Below are 18,190 nucleotides of genomic sequence, written 5' to 3'. Positions count from 1 at the left end.
ACAAAACAAGGAGGACCAAAGCAGGGTCTGTCTCTGGTGGCCTATGGCCTGTATGTCCAGTCTGAATTCTGTCACTTTCTCGAAAACGTTTTTTCCTCGTCTTTAGAAATAGGGAGCGTGACCGACTAGGAGCTCAAGTACATTTATTTAGGTTAAGTTCAGAATGGCATTGCTTGTGGATGGAACTGTATGAATTTGCTGTCGTCAGTGGGTGTTACTCAATTTATTGATAAGGGAAAATCAGTGAGAAACCCTTGCTGAAGACAGATAATTTTATTCTTGGATTATTTTACCTTTTCTTCAGTCTAGGGACTTCATTATAAAACTGTACTGTTAGTGCAGTCTGCTGAAGTGACAGACCTCCTCAACTCAGCTTACCATCTCCTGTGGTTTCATTTGAGATTCTTGGAGCTCAGCCCTGAACTGATGCTTAAGTGTGGTAGCTGCTATGCTACCTGCATGGACTTTTTGTGACAGCCAATTTTTTGTAAGGCAAAATAAGTTTTACTGCTATAATGAGATGTCTTTTTGACTGAGAATTTTTATGTATTAGTAACGAGATGTTTGGGGGATACTGCTCACTACAGTTTTGGGTTTTTTTAATGGAAAAGTTGGTAATGAAATAAATGTCAGTTGGATTATACAATTAGTCTTAGATAAAATGCCTCAGGATGAGCAAAACTGATTAATTGTTGTTTATGGGAACAGGGAAGTCTTTTCCATGGAGAAAATTTTGTGCCTTGTCGGTGGTAACAGCACTGGTCTATCTAGTAGTAGTGAGATTTCATCAGCGCTAGCTGCTGGACGAGTCTCATCACCAACTGTATGCAGGTATATTTGCCTTCATGTTACTTGGCCAGGTCTTACGCCAGCTCAGCTAGCCCTGCACCTGTGCTAGACCAGCAGTGCCAGAAGTGCTGGGCATTCCCAGTGCTCTGCCATTTCTGGGCAAGCTGATTACACTAGGCCCTGGGCTAAGGTAAATACCTTGCTGGGGCTTTCCACTGTGTGGTGGACCAGGCTGTATAAATCTGTGCTTGCTGCTGAAAACAAAAGAGGTCAGGAAAAGAGGGACTGGAATTTGACAGGAAGCATCTTATGCTTTCACAGCGCACTGTGTTCTGAAATGTAATAAAAAGAATCCTTTGAAGGAAAATTTTTCAAATTACTCTCTTTTTGAAAAAACCCAAGAAGTTCATTCTGCTTCCTCAAAAATTTACTTACAGTGTGAAAAAAGACAGTAATTTTTGCATGGAGAGCCTTAATGCCTAACTTTTATTTTCAACTTAATTTTTGTGAAAAGCCTCAAAATTTTGGGGAGTGTTTTTCAGATATTTTTAACATCATTTTCCATTAAAGAATGGAGCAGCAGTACAAACTTGATATTTGTAGGCATAAGTTTGTGCACTAATTATTTTTTGCTGTCCTGGCTTCCATCATTCAATTGAAGACCTTTCCCACTGATCTCTCAGAGCTGTGGCACAGCGTAGGTTGGAGGGGGCTTCTGGAGGTCACCTTGTTCATCCTCTGACTAAAAGCAGATCCACTTAGAGCAGGTTGTCCAGAGCCTTGTCCAGTTGAGTCATGGATATCTTCGAGGTGGGAGACTCATCTCTCTGGCCCCTATTTCCATGATAACCATCCTTATGGTGAAAATTTTTTCCTTGTATCTAATCTGCATTGTCTGTGTTCTAACAGGTAGCCATTGCCTCTTATCATGGTATCTCTGGAGAGAGTCTGTATCCGTCTTTTCTACATCCTCCTGATATGTAGCTGAAGGCAGCAGTGAGATCCCCCCAAACCTTCTCTAGGTTTAAAAGTCAAATATGCTCAGTCTCTCCTTGTACAGAGACACTCCAGTCCCCTCATCATCTTGATTACTCTGTGCTGGGCTCACTGCAGTGTATCCATGTCTTTCTTGTATTGGGGAGCCCAAAGGTGCCCGTATAATGCTCCAGCTGCGGCCTCTCAAGTCCTGAATTGAGGGGAGTAATCACTTCAGTGGAAGGAAGACAGGAATTCAGATAGGTACTTTTTGCATATCACTTTTCTTAAGTGATTTTTTTTGATTCAGCTTTGTTTTCTTATTCTCACAGGAGAGATACACTGTGTTTGTATTGGAACCTGCTTAGATGACCTGAGCCCCTTCTGGAGAGTGTTTTAGAAAGTCTTTTTTCTGTTAAATAACCAGTTTCACACCAAGCTCATTTCTGGAAGTAAAGACCCTTTTAAATTTCCATATAATGACTATAAGCAATATCTATTTTTTTATGTTGCTGTTGCAGTATATATTGTTTGATGTTAAGTATTGTGCTTACAATTGATGAGCCCACTTGCTGCTGGATTTAAATGGAAGAGAAGCAGTTCTGGCTGATTTCAGGTTCGAGGAAACTCCTATCTGTCTTATGCAAGAAATTGTTTCACTGCATATGGAGCTACCTTGCATCAGTATAGCAAGTAGGATTAGCCTCACATGGGCAAGGATTTTACTTTATTTTAAATGGGAGAGTCTGAGATATTACATGCATATTGTAGCTTGGATTTTAACACAACTGCTGTATAATTCCCTTTGTTCAGGCTAGTGTGCATGTGATACTTCTGGATTTCTTGTACCAGTGCCCACATTTTACTTTCCTCATTTTCATTGGTTTTTTTCCATTTTTATGCTGTCTTTCAAGCAGGGGTAATGGAAAGCAATGAAATTAATTATGGTTTTGAGATCTGTTGTGAATGTGTTTCCTGAAGAGTTAGGATGGGTGGTTAGATTTTTAAACTAATTTGTTTATTTAATATTTACTAAATCACATTTCTAAGAAATCTTAGGGTGAAGATAGTTTTCAGGTTAGCAGTTTTCAAGCAATGGATTTGAATATCATCAAAGTAAAATGAATTCCCAGCAAGATCCTAAAGATTTTTTGAGCTTGGACATATTGTGGAATTACTAACAAAAGGAGATTTCTTCTATGCTAAAAGCTATTTTACTGAAAAGGATGGAATTTTAAATATATAAAGTTACTGTATAACATTTTTCAACTGGCATTTATAGGACAGGTAAATTTATTTTGAAAAATATTTTCTAGAGGTTTAAATCAAGTGATTTAGTTCTTTAGGCATAAAATCTGTCAAGAGGAAAAAATAATTTTAAATTATTAATACAGATGAAACATATCAATAAAAAAAATCTTACAGTAGCACCAAGGCCCAAAGGCAGAAGTTGTGTTCTTTTACATGCCATGTAAAGAAATGAGATCTAGAATGAAGAGGCGCCTCATTCTGTTTCTGTAGTTGCTATGTCAAGAAAGTATTCTGTAGAAAATCTGTCATGCCCAAATTTTCAGAGGCTATTTTTCTGATTTTTAAAGCTACCAACTGTTTTTTTCTGCGGAACAAAAGATGCTGTTAGGCTTTGGAAGGGGGCCAGATTTAGTTTCTTATTTATTTACCTGCTTGCAGACTTTTGAGGAAGATGGTGAATTATGCCGTTGTTGCCTTCTGTACATATATATATATATTTTAATGTGTATATACCTATACATGCTAGGAAATAATTGGGTCCAAGACTGTTGTTGAAAAGCCAATAATATTTCCCCTAACTGTCTGTCTGTGATTTCAATCTTCCTGATGCCAGTTGAGTTAATGTTTAAGGATGTAGAGTGGAAAATTTGATCTCAGTGTTCTTTTCCCTCTCATTCTGTGACTCCTTAATTAAATTTATAGTTAATTATGCAATTTATTTTGTGTTGACCTTTCAAGGACCTTAAAGCATCTCTCTGGCAGTGAATGCAGAGTCTCAGCATTTATTTCTGTGAATCCTTGTATGAATTTATCATAAATTCTAATGGTACTTTTGGAATTAAAGATGGCCAATGGATTACTAACATATGTCCCTGGAGATACATAACTACACAAATACATAAAAAGAAATGCTGAATTATGTCATACACAGAATTTAAAATTCAGTAACAACACTGCCACCAGTAATAATAGTAATTCTGCATATCAGAATATTACAAAACTTATTTCATATGTTGTAGGCCCACTCTTTGATGTAGGTGTCTCACTTGGTGCTAAAAATGCTGCGTTTGGATCAGATCCACTTGTAGTCCCATAAAACACTGATACCTGTTCCTAAGGCAAGGGGTATCTGTGGTCTTGGGGGGGGGACCATACTTGAAAGCTGGTTCCTTGATGCGGAGGCCACGTCCTGTACAGGCAGAATTCCCCTAAGGCGGAGAGCCTCGCTTGTGTGTGTCAGATGTCATGGAGAAGGAGAAAAGAAAAGTGAAATGAAAGAAAGCTTCATACTACAAACTAGTTTCTTGACTATTTAAAAGATTGTTGGTCAGTGTAACACTTGTGGAGTTTTATTTCTTATTTTTTACAGATGGACACTAAAGTATTTGTCATTTACTATCAGTGATCTTTTTAAAAGAGGCTTTTGATAGAGAGCTCTTGGGGAAAAAGAGGCATACCCTACAGTATTATTAGCGTAGGCAAGCATATGAATCTAGCATGCATTTGTTAACCTAAAACAAAAGTACAAATGAGAAAAAGCCAGTTTGGCAGCAAAAGAAAAAATATATGTGACTCAGAATTGATTTTATCTTTCTGAACTGTTGTGTACTAGTAAAAAATACTTAGCGCACCTTGGCGATGTACAAACCCTGTGATTCATTGTCCTTTGTGCTTTACCAATGAATACACAAACCAGTATCTCTCCCTTCTATTACTATTTTATTTATAAAGTGTTTGTGAGTCTGTAGGACTGCTGAAAGATAGTTAAAAATTTATAAATATTCAAAGGTGCAAAGTTCCTCACTGGAACTGTGAATGTTTTTCATAATAGTAGGGAAGAGATGCACACTGGAGATCAAAATGCTTGGGGAGGTACCCTCAGGCTCATGAAACCCTTGTGCAACTCAAACCTGATTTCACTGGCATTATACCCGTGCAAGTGAGGGTAAGATAAGGCCCTGGAAGTAATGCTTAGTCTTATGTAATGGTGAGGCTCCTGCCTGAGAGGAATTGCTGTGAGAAGCAGAAACCAGTGACAGAAAAGAACTTGCACAGGGGATGATTCAAATGCAGGCAGATTTTATATGAAACGGATTAAAAAAAAAAAACAGCAAAAAAACTGGGTTGTGTTTCTCCCTGTATCCCGACAGGCTAGCACCACTTAGGAAGGGAGACATATTTTTTTATAAATTATTAATGGTTAAAGTAAGGGTGTAACATACTGTCTTGTTTAATAGTTCTAACCTGTGGAAATAAATGTGCTGGAGGATAAGCAAACTGGCAATTAATTTAAAACCTCAAGAGCAGAGAAGTTCACTTGCTAGGAAAGAGAAGCACAGCAATAAATGATTTGGAGAGGTGGGAAACCAGGGCAGTTAAGTGGCTTATGCAATTCATTTGCAGAGAAAGGTAAGGTGGGCTTGGGGACAAAAGCAACAGAGCAAAGCAAAGAAAAAGGAATGGACCCTGAGGGTTTTACAATACAAAAAGATTGTGCTGGGTTTTAGGATAAAACTGCGTCTCTGACAACTTGGCCATGGTGTTTAATGCAGCGGAAAGAGCAAACAATAGTGTGGCACAAACTAGTAAAAAGATATCAAAAAGAAATGAGATGAGCTGGGTTGCTGCAACACTTGAAAGGTTGGTGAGTGAGTCCACATTTAAAGAGTTCAGCTGCATCAATTTCTTGTCAGCCTTTGTGTACCCTTTTGACAAAAAAAGATATTCTCAAAATTGTGGATAAAATTATAAAGGAGCAGTTGTGAATGACCACTCTAGGGTATAGGTGAGCAAAAGCCAGTACAACTGGCTTCTGTCTGAAGAGGGAAATTATGATTAAGTATCAGTGGAGAAAACAGAAAGGAATTGAAGGGGAAGGAAGCCACAGGCTGCTTGAGTTAGTGACTTATAATCATGAAGGACACTTTTATCTTCCTTAGTACTTAAAAGGACCGTTGACTTTTATCAAAAACCCAATAGGAAAAATGAAATGGTAAAAACATATGCACCTGAGTTGTGTCTCTGCCACTCATGCTCTCATTACTTTACATTACAAGCTGGACAGATGAGCATGGCTTTGTTATTAATCCAAATTTGCTCCAAGCTTAACTGAAAATGTACTGACTGTCAAACAGAGGCCGAAGAAAGCAAAGGGCAACTTGGCTTTATTGGGTGTTTTTTGCTTTTTTGGTGGTTAGCTTGAAAAATGACTTTTTAAAAAAATATTCCAGTATATGCTTTGTACTTTATTATTTGAAATGGGTTAGTATTTTAGGGACTCCTTTATTCAGATTGTTGAAACTTTTTATCAGGAACTAGCTGTCATTAAAGTATACACATAAACATAGTGTGCAGATTCTGACCTTAGTGTCAGCTAGCTCCAATCATACTTGTTTCAGAGGTCTAAGGAAAACCAGGTTGCAAGGTAAGCACAGGTCTACAAAGTGTCCCAAGATAAGCATCTGTTACATACTGTAAATGAAGTGTTCAGTTTACCTTAATAGGCTTCAGGAGTGAGCCTTGTTGTCGTGATTTGTTAAAAGATTACTTTGTTTCTGGAATGTTTGGCTACATAAATTTTTTTTTCTGTATGATCCAGCAGTTAGCTTTTCAGATCTGCTACACAGCAATGTAAGCAAGTGCACTAGGAAAAAAAAGCTCTTGTCCCAGCTGCCTGTATTTTTCCTTTGAGATCATCCGGCATCAGAAACAAGGATGCGATCCAGTGTTGATGTGACTAGGAGCATAAGGCACCAGTAATATGGCATTTACTCATGCATTTCTGTTCCGTAGCATGAATTTGATTCCAATGCCTTACCTAGATTTCTTCCCAACAGATGAAGCTTGGCTGTGAGGAAGAGTAATGAGGGCAAATCCTATATCCTCGCCTTCATTTTAGGTTTTTCATCACCTCTAATATTTTAGCTATTGTATATCTAAAAGGCCTTTGGTCTTGGGAGCGTAAGGACGGTTGTCTTGGTAGAACAAAAAAATGTTCCAATAATGAAGATGTGAGGGACGTGGACAGAAATTCTGTCCCTTCTGTTTTCTCTCCCCATTGCCTCCCCTGGTATTTCCCCACGCTGTGTGTTCTGGTGGTGGCTACAGCTGAGTAGAGGCTTGTGAGTGATGCCTTCAGTCAGCATCCCCAGTCAGCATCATTGTCTTTTCCACTGGTGGTTACCTGTGTTTAAGAATATGAGCATACAGAGGGAACAAAACTAAATGAAATCATAGTATGAACTGCTGATTCCCAAGGTAGTCTAAAACTGCCTCACAGTATTCCCTGCCCATGCCAAAAAAGCACTCAAGAGCTCAGTTTGTTTCTGAGGGGAAGTCACCTTTGATCAACCCATCATTACAGAGGAAAAGGACTCAACCTGTGCTGCCTTCTGCTTCTAGATACTGTGTGAGACACCGTAAATGAGTCTGAGAGCCAGTTTTTTTGTTTTGTTTTGTTTTGTTTTTTTAAAAAAAACACCAACACAATTATTCAGACTTTGGAATATATTGAGAAGGTCGAGTCTTGCTTATTCTGCAGCACTTGGATTGTTGGTATCACCCAAGTAACTCTAAGGGTTTTTACAGTGAAACAGCAAGAACTACTGCATTTTATCAAATTAGGTTCCAAAATTAAGCTAATGTGTTCATCTGTGTATCATCTGTTGGTTATTTCTTTGTATCCATGCTCACTGTGGATAATGTAAAACTCCAGGTTCAACTCCTGTTTGAAGTTGGACTCGAAAGGTATTGTGGCAGTATTTAGGGGAAATCGACAACAGTTAATGTCAGTAGTAAGTTGATTTCGGTGCCATCTGCTGTATTTTAGCTGCAACTACCACTATGTGGTGAATGAACAAAGATCAAATTCAGCTGGTGCACAAGGAGATGTAAATCCTGTTGTGTTCAGAAGAAGCTATTTGTACAATGGTAGACTTTGGTACTTTCTAGGTAATATCTATGGCCAGAATGATGATAACACATTTATTTTAGTACTAAAGTAAGAGTCAAGACCAAAACCAAATAGCTATTAAATCTTACCATTGAAAAGATTTATTTATTTCATATGTATATATTAAAAATCATGATTCTATATGTTCTCTACTACCAGATTTTGAGATAATAGCTATGGAGCAATTGTAACAGATCATACAACCAGAAAGATTGGTTGTAAACTCCCAAGGCTTAAGAAGGAAAGAGAACATGTGGATTTTGAAGTTCCAGATGCATTTGCTGTCCTGACAAAGAAACTGCATTTCTTGTCTTGTAAATACAACAAACATAAATAACAGAGAAAGAATAAATACAGGGAGTGCAATGTCCATTTATCTGGCCGGTTTCCAGTAACCACACTTTAAAATGAAAGAACATGTCTCCACTCTGCTCTGAAATGTCATATTAAATTGACAAAGATATTCCCATGATAACTGTCCAGAAAAGACGTGGTATCACCACTCTAACTGCTGCCTTTTGTTGATTTACTCTTATTTTGGCAACTTGAAAGCCGGTTCCAGCTGACACACGTGTACCTGGCATGGAAAATGCTGATAAAAAATTCAGTGATGGGGCTTGATATTTAAGTCAAAATGAAAAAAATATCTGTGAATATATAGAGAGACTGAGAAAGAAGAAAGGTATGAAGAGAGTTGGTGCATGCTATAAAAAGATAGGAAGCCCTTGTTTATGTTTTATACATATTGAGGTAACATTCCTTGCAGTGACAGTGATAGCAGAGTGACCATAGTTGTTGCTTGCTCACTCTTCTTGTACATCCACCTGAGAAGTAAGCATGTGGACTACAACATGATTGTTGCCCCGAGTCCAATGGGGAAACCTTCTCAAATGTAGAATTGGTGAGACTGTGGTGTTGGTGGAGCATCAAGGCCCTTGTTTCCCTGAAAACTGCTACTTCTTTGGGCTTTAGTTTAAGTCCCAGGTGAAGCAGGGAGAGTGCAGCTGAAACACAGTAAAATTTTTATGTATTGGTGATCGCTTCTCAGGGTGCAGATACTTCCTGCTTTACTGAAATCTTCAAAAAGTGTATGCGCATTGGCTGTGAAGCTACTAGAATGTATTATCAAAACAATAAATTTAATGTATGAAATTATAACAGTCAGTAAAAAGCACTAGGGAAATGCATTATTTAACAGACTGCCTCATGATGGTGTTTAGTCTGGAGCTAAATACAGCTTCAGTTGTAATTATATATGTGTTTTACTGGTGTGGCTCCCATAAATGGATTTCAAAGCCATGCTGAGGACAGTGTTATTACACTGATTTTCTATTACTTTCAAAATCATTTTGTTTCTGACAATGTGAACTGACAACAAAATAAAAAAGTGTCCCACTCACTTAGGGTTTTTTGTACATGCTCGCTCTTTCTTTTTCCTTTAGTTGCCCCATGTGAGGCACTTGGTGTAGATCTTACACTTACTAGAAACCCATATCCAGCTGCATTTAAATTACCGTGGATGTAAGCCTGTGAGGCAGGAGTTCCAAGATGAGGGAGAGTAAAGAAGAACACTACTTTTATTGATGGAAAGGGATTAGTGTTGCTGTGAAGAGATTTATTTACAGAGTCCGTCTATCCTGAAGCAGCTCTTAGGCAGGCTGTACGTGAACTTGGATTTGGGAACTAGACGGTGCTTCCCTAGAAGGTCTTGTAATCTGCATGGATGAAATCGGCATGAGAGAGGGAAACCCGGGGAAACCTGGCATGTCACTGCCATTATTTATGTGGGCTTGCATGTGACTTTAGAAGCTTGCACAAGGTACAGTAAAAGTGTAACTTTATGTCTGACATTTAATATTTCAAGTTTTGTTACGTAAAGACAGTCAAGCCCGGTTAATTCACTCAGAAATTCTTATTGAAGTGATCAGTTTATGAAAGTTATCTTCTTGCCATTGAATGGAATTAATTGCTAATGCAAAAAAAAAAAAAAAAAAAAAAGGATGTAACAAGACACAATATAAAGCTGTCATATGAATAATGTATTTTTACTGTATTTTGCTAAGTTAAGGAAAAATCAAGTGATCCGACCTTACTTATTCCTTAGGGAAATATAGGCCTACAATCATTACCCATGTTTTAGAATGCTTTATTAAAAAATAGGCAATTAGTTAAGCAATAAGCTATCATTTTTTGACAGATCATTAAGCTGTTACATGAAAAACAGGGTTACTCATAAGAAAAATCAGAATCCTAGGGAAGCTGTAGCTAGCGATGGGATTAAGCAAAATGTCTTAATATTTAAACGTGGTATTAGAGTCTGAGGATAAATGGCAGACAATTGATAATAATGTTTGTATACAAATTGGCTTAGATCATGTCTTGCCATTGAAGATGAGTCAATCTGAACCTTAAAGCTGATTGACACTGAATAGATCTGCTCTTTGCAGGTCAAATTTGTGCTATGATGCTCTGTTTTTTTACAGCAGGTAATGCTGTCCCTGGCATTCGTGAATTTTATGTAGACAAAGTGGGCTTGATTTCCCTGTAGGCTCTATTGCCCTATCTTCAACTGTAGAAAGTATCTCTTCCTTGAGTTAGGTGACAATGAGTAGAATTGTAGAAAAACAAGGCAAATAGGATTTTATGAAATTAGGTAGGAATCTCATGGTATTACTTGTAAAGATGTGGGGATGTGGGTGAGAGAATTGTTTGGGCAGGTAAAGGTGTGACAGGAAGATGGGTTTGGGATCTTGTTTGGAAGAGGTGGGGGCGTAAGGGGGGGAGATATGTGTGTGGGAGTGTGGATGGAGGGAACACTTCCTAGTTTGGAAAAGTAGAATGAAGGGAAAACAAACTTGAAACTGAGCAAGTCCAAACTGTGTTCTAAGAGGAGATGCCTCTCATTCTGGTTTTGGCATCCCACTGATACCGTGGCTGGGAAAACTTTCTCTAGGTGACCCCCACTCACACTGTCTTACTCCTTCCTTTGGCTACTTCTGTAGAAATATCTAGTGAGCATTTCATTTTCTCAGGCTTCTTGGCAGGGTGAGTATGCAGCTCTTTATTACGTAGCAGAAGAGAGTTACTTGGGTGCAGTGCAATCACATGCTCAGCATTCAGTAAGAACCCTTCAGTTTCCTCAAATAAAAGAGATATGTGAAAACGATAGGCTTATTTTAGATTGAGTGAAGCTCTTCTAAGCTGAAAATCATAACTAACTGGAAATGGCAGAAAAAAAGCAATTGTGCTCTCTAGAGATAAGGGCAACTGATAGGTGGAGCAGCAGGAAAAACCATATTAAAATGAGTGCATTGGAAGGAATAAGATCAACTGCTATAATGTTTTCTATGTAGCAAACCTGCTATTGCAGCTTGAACTGTTCCCATTACAGCAAAACATTATTGAAAGGACTTAAATAGCTTGCCTAGCAGAGCAGCATATAGTGGTATCACTGTAATTAAGCTTCCACCAGCATTTCTATGATAAACATATCTTCAGGGTCCTATAACCCAGCTTTCAAATCTTTATTTGATGCTTGCAATATCCCATGCTGTGATTTAATGTTTGTCCAAAGATTATAATATGAAACTGTGTTCTCATAGTGGTGGAGCCTTGTTCAGATCGGAGGTGCTTAGAGCAATATATGTGTTCCAGAGTCCGATGGACAATGTTGGCTCTTTGCAGACTGTCCTGCCTGTGGGGAAATGGGCAGCTGAACATGTGGGTATAGTGAAATCACAGCGTCTGTGTTCAGTAAGAGCCTTATCCCTACATGATTAAATAGTTGCGCAGTGCTCAGAAGAGGGCAGAAAAATCACAGTGGACTGGCAGTCACAGTCTGATTCCTATTTCATCTTCTCTGCTCGAGGAGGAATGTAATCAGTGCCAGTCCCTTTCTCTCCATTGGAAAGTCTTTCAGGGTTAAGAGAATCCAACAGCCGCTGAACATGCATTAGCACAGGTGGGTGGGCAGAAGTTTGGATCTGCATTCAAAATACTTCATCTGATAAGGGACCTAGAGAAGATTGCTAGTTCATTGCAGTGAGGAGAAGAAAGAGACTCAGTAAACTTCAATTTCTGCACACTCTGGGTGCTTAACAATGACTCGGGCAGGCATCCTCTTTATGAATGTCCTGTCTTTTTTCAGAAAGCAAGGAAGCCTCAGGAAGACTTTAGCTTCTAAAGGCAATACAATACTCTTATACCCAGCGTGTGAATGCAAGGATGCTGTCCTGGGCCATTGAAGGTGCTTAGCATTTTGTGCCATTTCTGAGAATCCGTGGATGGACATTCAGTTTTCCTTCAGGGACTTGATGCTATCCGCTTAGCTACCCTGGAGTTCAGTCTCTCCCATCTCCTCTGGGATTAATATAGATATTTCAGAGTCCCAACAATAAATAAATAAGGTATAATGTTCATTCAGGCTTTTTGCTAGCTGTAAGTCTAGAGACTTAAACTAAAGTCCATAGCAATTCTAGACTAAAATTTGCTCATTACTGGGCTTCATATGAATGCTGGTGTGTGAAGGCCTCTCCTTTCCTAGCAAAAAAGAAAAATTTTGAGACATTGCCTCTTTAATACTGTGTGCTGTAAGCGAGTCTCTGAGACGAGTACCCTGTAAACAGTGCCTGCGTTACTGCGCGTTAGGGGCATGTCATAGTGATTCTTTTTAGTAGCTTATACAGTCACAGCTCCTATTGCTTCAGTGATGACTAGAAAGAAGTAGGTCCTGTTTATAGTGATGCAATTCTAGGTGCCTTTGAGAAGCATCAAAATAAAGTGCACTGCATAAACACATCCAGTGTAGAACGTCGGTTGTGCATGTTACTTTTCGTTCTCTACCTAACTGGAGTGCAGTTTAGCCCCATTTGAAGTGTGTCAGCTCTTAAGTTTAAATTCTACATGCAAATGCTTCCAAGGCTGATCCCTTGGGCGTTAGCCCAAACAGCTGCTGTCACAGAAATGAGAGCTGGTTCAGCTGTTCTTTGGGGTCTACAGAACTGTCCTGGGATTAGCTTTCCATGGTCAAAGGAAATACTAACTAGAGGTGTCTTTCATGAGTCCTTTCCTGCGCTGTAAAGGATTTGAACCAGAAGGCCTCTGAACCTGATGACTAAAAACATCAGAGGTGGGTAGACATTTAAAAAGCTAATCTTAGAACTATGGAAGAAAAACAGCTGAGTGTTGATTATTTGTTGTGGTCTAAAATGGGATAATTTGGTCAGCTGCAATAAAGGTCTGATGTAAGTAGTATGAATGGCTAAAATACACATGTTTCTTAGAGGCAGAACTGAAGTAAGGTAAAGGCACTGAAACTTGAGTCTCTTGACTAAATGTAATTCTTTCTCCATCCCATGTGGAGCCTCATGAGGTATATTGGTCATACGTTTAGCATTTCATAAAAATAAAATCTGTGCTTTATTTCTCACCAGTGTTTTCTGCATGCAATAAATACTCTTTGTGGCTATGCCATGGATTTTAAATGCCTAACATGGTAATTTTAACTTCCAGATGGGTACATGACTACCTTGCTCTAAGTCTCCCTCATATTAACTGTGTTACCCATCACTCTTGCTCACAGTGACCTATGAAATGCAGGTTCTACTCACAGCTTATGCTACAGGTTTTCTGTTAACTGCAATGGGAATAATACTATATACATCATGCAGACCTTTAAATATGTGCAGGGGATGGTGTTTTAATTAAGTCTTAATAGGTCTTTTGCAAAAATCTCTTGTACCTGGAAGTGTGCTGTAAAATAATGTAAAATAAGCTTCCGTCCTTAAAATGCGTAAGCATTAGAGAATGTTACATGTTCAGAATGCTTTTATGCATATTAACTAACCCGTGTGATGATGTGGGGAAGTGTGTATGTATGGTTGCTATGGCACATGAAGGGGAAGACAACGGCCAGATAACCTTTCAGAAGGGAGTCCCACTTCGAACACTTGATGTGTAAAAGCAAAAATTTGGGCCTACATGATATACCTGAGATGAAAAGGGAAGTCTCTATCACAGCTAGGATATGAGCCCCGAGTTCTGCTCTTGCAAATAGGCTTTGTTAGTGCATATTGTTTATAAGTCACAAATTCCCTCCCAAAATATGTCTACATCAAAGGCAGTCAGCTTTGTATAGGTGTGTTTGGTGACCATTTAATGTGCTGCCAGATATCCTTCTCTTGGAAGGCCATGTGTTGCTTCCAGTTCAGTCAGAAGTGATATATGTGACAACAGATGGATTATACACAGCTATGCCCATAGAACGCCTTGTCTGTTTGCCAAGTTTGTGCATCAACATCCCAAAAAATCCAGATGTTGCAACAAAATCCAAGAAACCCAGTTCTGATTAGGATTGATGCTTAGTTATCTATTTATAGGAAGAAATTAATTGTGGAGATTGTTTTACTAGGATTGAAGAGAATCAATTTTTCTAGCTAACTCAAAGCTCTTTTAGTAAAGGAAGAAAAGGCTGGCTATGTTCTAACACTTTTTTTATGGCTCCTCAGGAAGGGTATAGCGCTTTTCACTTACTCAATGCGATCACTCTGCCTGGCTTGATGAGCAGTTTTGCCAGATCCATGCAGGTACTGAGAGACAGATCTGAGTCTGTTCAAGATGTGATTACTCAGTCAGGTGACAAGTGGTCACTGCCAAATCAACAGAACAAGATAATGATTTTTTGTCAGCATGAGACATAGCTCTGCTGCCTGGTATTTGTGACTGCCCTGTGTCTAGCCCTCTGATAGCTTTCTGGATGCCAGCTCTTTTGCACGGTTGACTTTCTCCATGGATCCCTGCTAGCCTTGCCTTCTGCTTCTGCTGTCAGTTGCTGTTGAGTACTAGAAAGCAGCACAAGCAGGCATGGCCATCGTGTGTCTCTGCCCCTTGTCCAGGCTGGATTGGTCACAAAGGTTGTGGGTTTTGCTGCTCTGGATCCTTACCTGGCTTCAATTGCAGAGCTCATGTCATTCTCAAGCATGGTACTGTTAGGAGGGCAGTGCACTGCTTGCGTCTGCTTGCCCCCCATGTTTGCAATGGCAAAATACTCCAGCTTTGTGAAATCGTCAGACACCCAAAGCTGGAGTAGTTAGCAATGACATTCGGGAAGTTTCAGTATCCATGTGGATGGCTCTTACCCAAGTGATACAGAGGAGAGCTTCGTAGTCTCCCCAGCTGTGTTACATACTTGTATAATCTCTATCCATCCTCTGGCCTGTTCAAACAGTAATTCCTCAACCAGGAAGCCAGCTACTGTGCTGTACACCAAGGCATGGCAAATCACAGTGGCAACTTCACTGATGTTCGCGCTGGCTGGTCCGGGAAGGTGCACAGAACTTCCCCTTGCTGCCTTTTGAGCAGGCCGAGGCTGCGTAAGCAGGGCTGCCTGCAAGTGGTGCAGGACCTACTGACCTGGTTGGAGGCTTCAGGTTGTCACTTCTGCTTGGCAGTCTGCCAGGGCCGCGGTTTTAGGAAGGAAGCCTCAGCTATTGTCAGCTGCGCGTATTGGCGAAATGTGCTCTGGTTCTCTAAAGGAGAAGGAGGCCTGGCAGGGTGGGACCTGCAGTCAGCGTGTGGTTTGCTCACAGAGCCCTGGTTGCTGGCCATGTTGTACACGGCATCTGTGGGAGGAAAGAGGAGCAGATGGTGACGGGATGGGGACCCATGTGTATCAGGGGAACAGATGTGTGAGCCGAGCAGGCTGAGGTGGCTCAGCTGCTGCTGAGGAATGACAAAGCCCAGGCTAGCCTCTGCTTACAGGGAATTTGCTATAATTTGCTATTTGTATATAACCTGACTTTTTGATCAGAGGGAGAAATAACTTTTTTTTTTTCCTCTCCTGTTTTTGACCTAAAAATTCACCTGCTGCTATGCTCTTTCCTCCTCTCTCCTCATCCTAGCAAGATTTGCGTGCTATCAAGGAGCTGTTTTGGGGCATATTCTTACGCAAAGTTTTGCAAAATCACCAAGCATTCAAGAGGAGGGGTGGTAGTGGGTAGCCAGTGCAGTAGGAGTCCTGGGACTCCCAACCCTCCGGCTGTGAGTGCATTGCAAACTGTTGCTGGCAACGGCAGAGGTTCAGGCAGAATGTTGTGTTTGGGAAATCACGTATGACAGGGATAGGAGAGCTCAGTCTATAGCACGGGAAAAAAGTAATTAAGGAGTGATTGAGGTGGGATTGGAGAGGTGGTGGCTGCTGCCAAGTCCTTTGTCATAGTGCTGCTAATGTCAGTTGTATTAGGTGCTCAGAGAGGTCTGCGCATTTCAGCTGGGTCATTCTACCGGTTCCTGAGGGAGGCTGGCTCTGCTGAGGCTCTCAATCAGTGTGGTGTCACTGTAGTCCAGCACAGCTTCTCTGTTGTTATGTGGTGTTGGGGGTGACACGGTATAAGGAGCACCAGGCTTTCTGCAGAACGGCGGGGACATCACAGCTGCCACTGTGCAGAGAGGGAGGAAAAGAGTGAAGCTGGAGCTGGCTGTAAGAGTGAGAAAGGAATGACCAGGAGAGGCGGTGGACTGAGAAGCAGCTGCTGAAGATGCCTGTGGGAGGCACAGCAGATTGCCAGTGTGCACAGTCACTTATTCTGCCATAAACCTTTATCATAACCTTAGCACAGTAAAATATTATAAACATATTTTAAACTGGCGTAGGTGTTTGCTCCTATTCTTTGTGACTGATCAGCTCGAGTTCATCCTGGAGATCTGCAGACAGCATTGTTTTGGATCCCAAAGGCAGAGCCTGCCTCTCCTACCATACTGCACACTAAGATTTGCAGAGCTGGTGGATCAGCAGAGTTAGAGTAATCTGTCTAGGGGAGTAGTAGTAGGACGGAGGATGAAGGCTGATTAAATTACTGATTACAAATACTGAAATAAATCCACTTGCAAGGAATCTTTGACTTTCATGAAGCCATTAGTCTGTGACTGTGTGACAAGTGATTTCTGTGAATACTTTCATAACTTGTAGGTGGTCACTGAAAGGTTCCTGGTACTTTTTTTTACTGGTTTCCTTATATGGCTACTTGGGAAACTTTTGCTGCGTGGTTGTAATATAAAAATAATGAACGAGCAAAACCCACTTGTTTTACAAGAGTCAGTGAAAATAAAAATTATTTGGTATTGCTTGAGAAAATCCTGATCAGTAGTTGCAGTTTGGTTTGGAAGGAAAAATACTCTAAAGAAGTAGGGTTGGACAACATCTTTGTCATAAAAACCAAATTCCAATGTCATTTGACAAACGAGCAGGACTTAGTATTTGGCTCCTTCTGGCAAACGTGCCCCAAGTAGGGTGATCTGGACTGACGTTTGAATGAAGGAGACATCCGGAGCTCGCATCCTTTCCCCAGAGCTATTTCCCTGTCCTTTGTGCCCTTCGTGCCCTTCAAACCTCCTGCCTGAACAAGATCTCGACTTTTTCCTTTATAAATCCGGGCTTTGTAGCCCTTCTGGCTTCTGGGAAGGTCTGAGTATTTTCGTGAAGTCAGCGCTAAAGCACGAAAGTGATTGAATTCACTTTCCGGAGTTGTAAGTTCTCTTGAACGTGACGAAGACGCTGGGGCGAGCTGACAGAGCAGAGAACGGGGCGGGAGGTCCGCGGGGAAAGCAGCGGGGCGAGCCGGGGACGGGGGCGGCGCGGGGGGAGCCGTCCTTGGCGGAGAGCTGGGCTCGAGTGCCACCGGGCGGTGGCTGGTGGCCATGGCAGCCGCTGGTCCCTGCGGCTGGCGGTTGGCTTCTTCCCCAGCTCGCTTTGTGAAGGGGCACAGTGCTGACGGGATCGAGTCGTGCTGAACCGGCTTGCGGTTTTCTGCTGTTGCGCTCGCGGGCGTTTCATCCGTCTGTGGGGTGGGGCGCGTTGTGTGCAGCGAGTGCGGCAGTAAAATCTGACGCTTCGGGTTCCTTTCGGGGTTCTGGCATTTTTAGGCTCTTCAGGTTTGCTCTTTAAATGGGGAGAGGAAAGCGCGGACGGTTGTTCAGAAAAGACATTTTAAAATGATGGAATTTGGACTCGCATTTCAGTCTGTTTCTTCTGTACTGCCCCAGTTGCATAAAAGTAGTTTGTAGCGGCTAGACGTTGTCCCAAGAAATATCTGCAATGTAGGAGGTTTTCTGCAGGTCAGAACAGCAGGTGGCTACATGATGCCCCCTTTTGAACCTTTCCATCTGAGAATGTACTGGTTTGTAGAGGGCATTGCAGGTCAGGCCTTGAGCTGTAGTGAGGCTGCCAGA

The sequence above is a fragment of the Buteo buteo genome, chromosome 11, assembly GCF_964188355.1.
Source record: "Buteo buteo chromosome 11, bButBut1.hap1.1, whole genome shotgun sequence".
Classification (NCBI taxonomy): domain Eukaryota; kingdom Metazoa; phylum Chordata; class Aves; order Accipitriformes; family Accipitridae; genus Buteo; species Buteo buteo.
The sequence above is the reverse complement of the archived record's forward strand: the minus strand, read 5'-3'. Positions refer to the sequence as shown.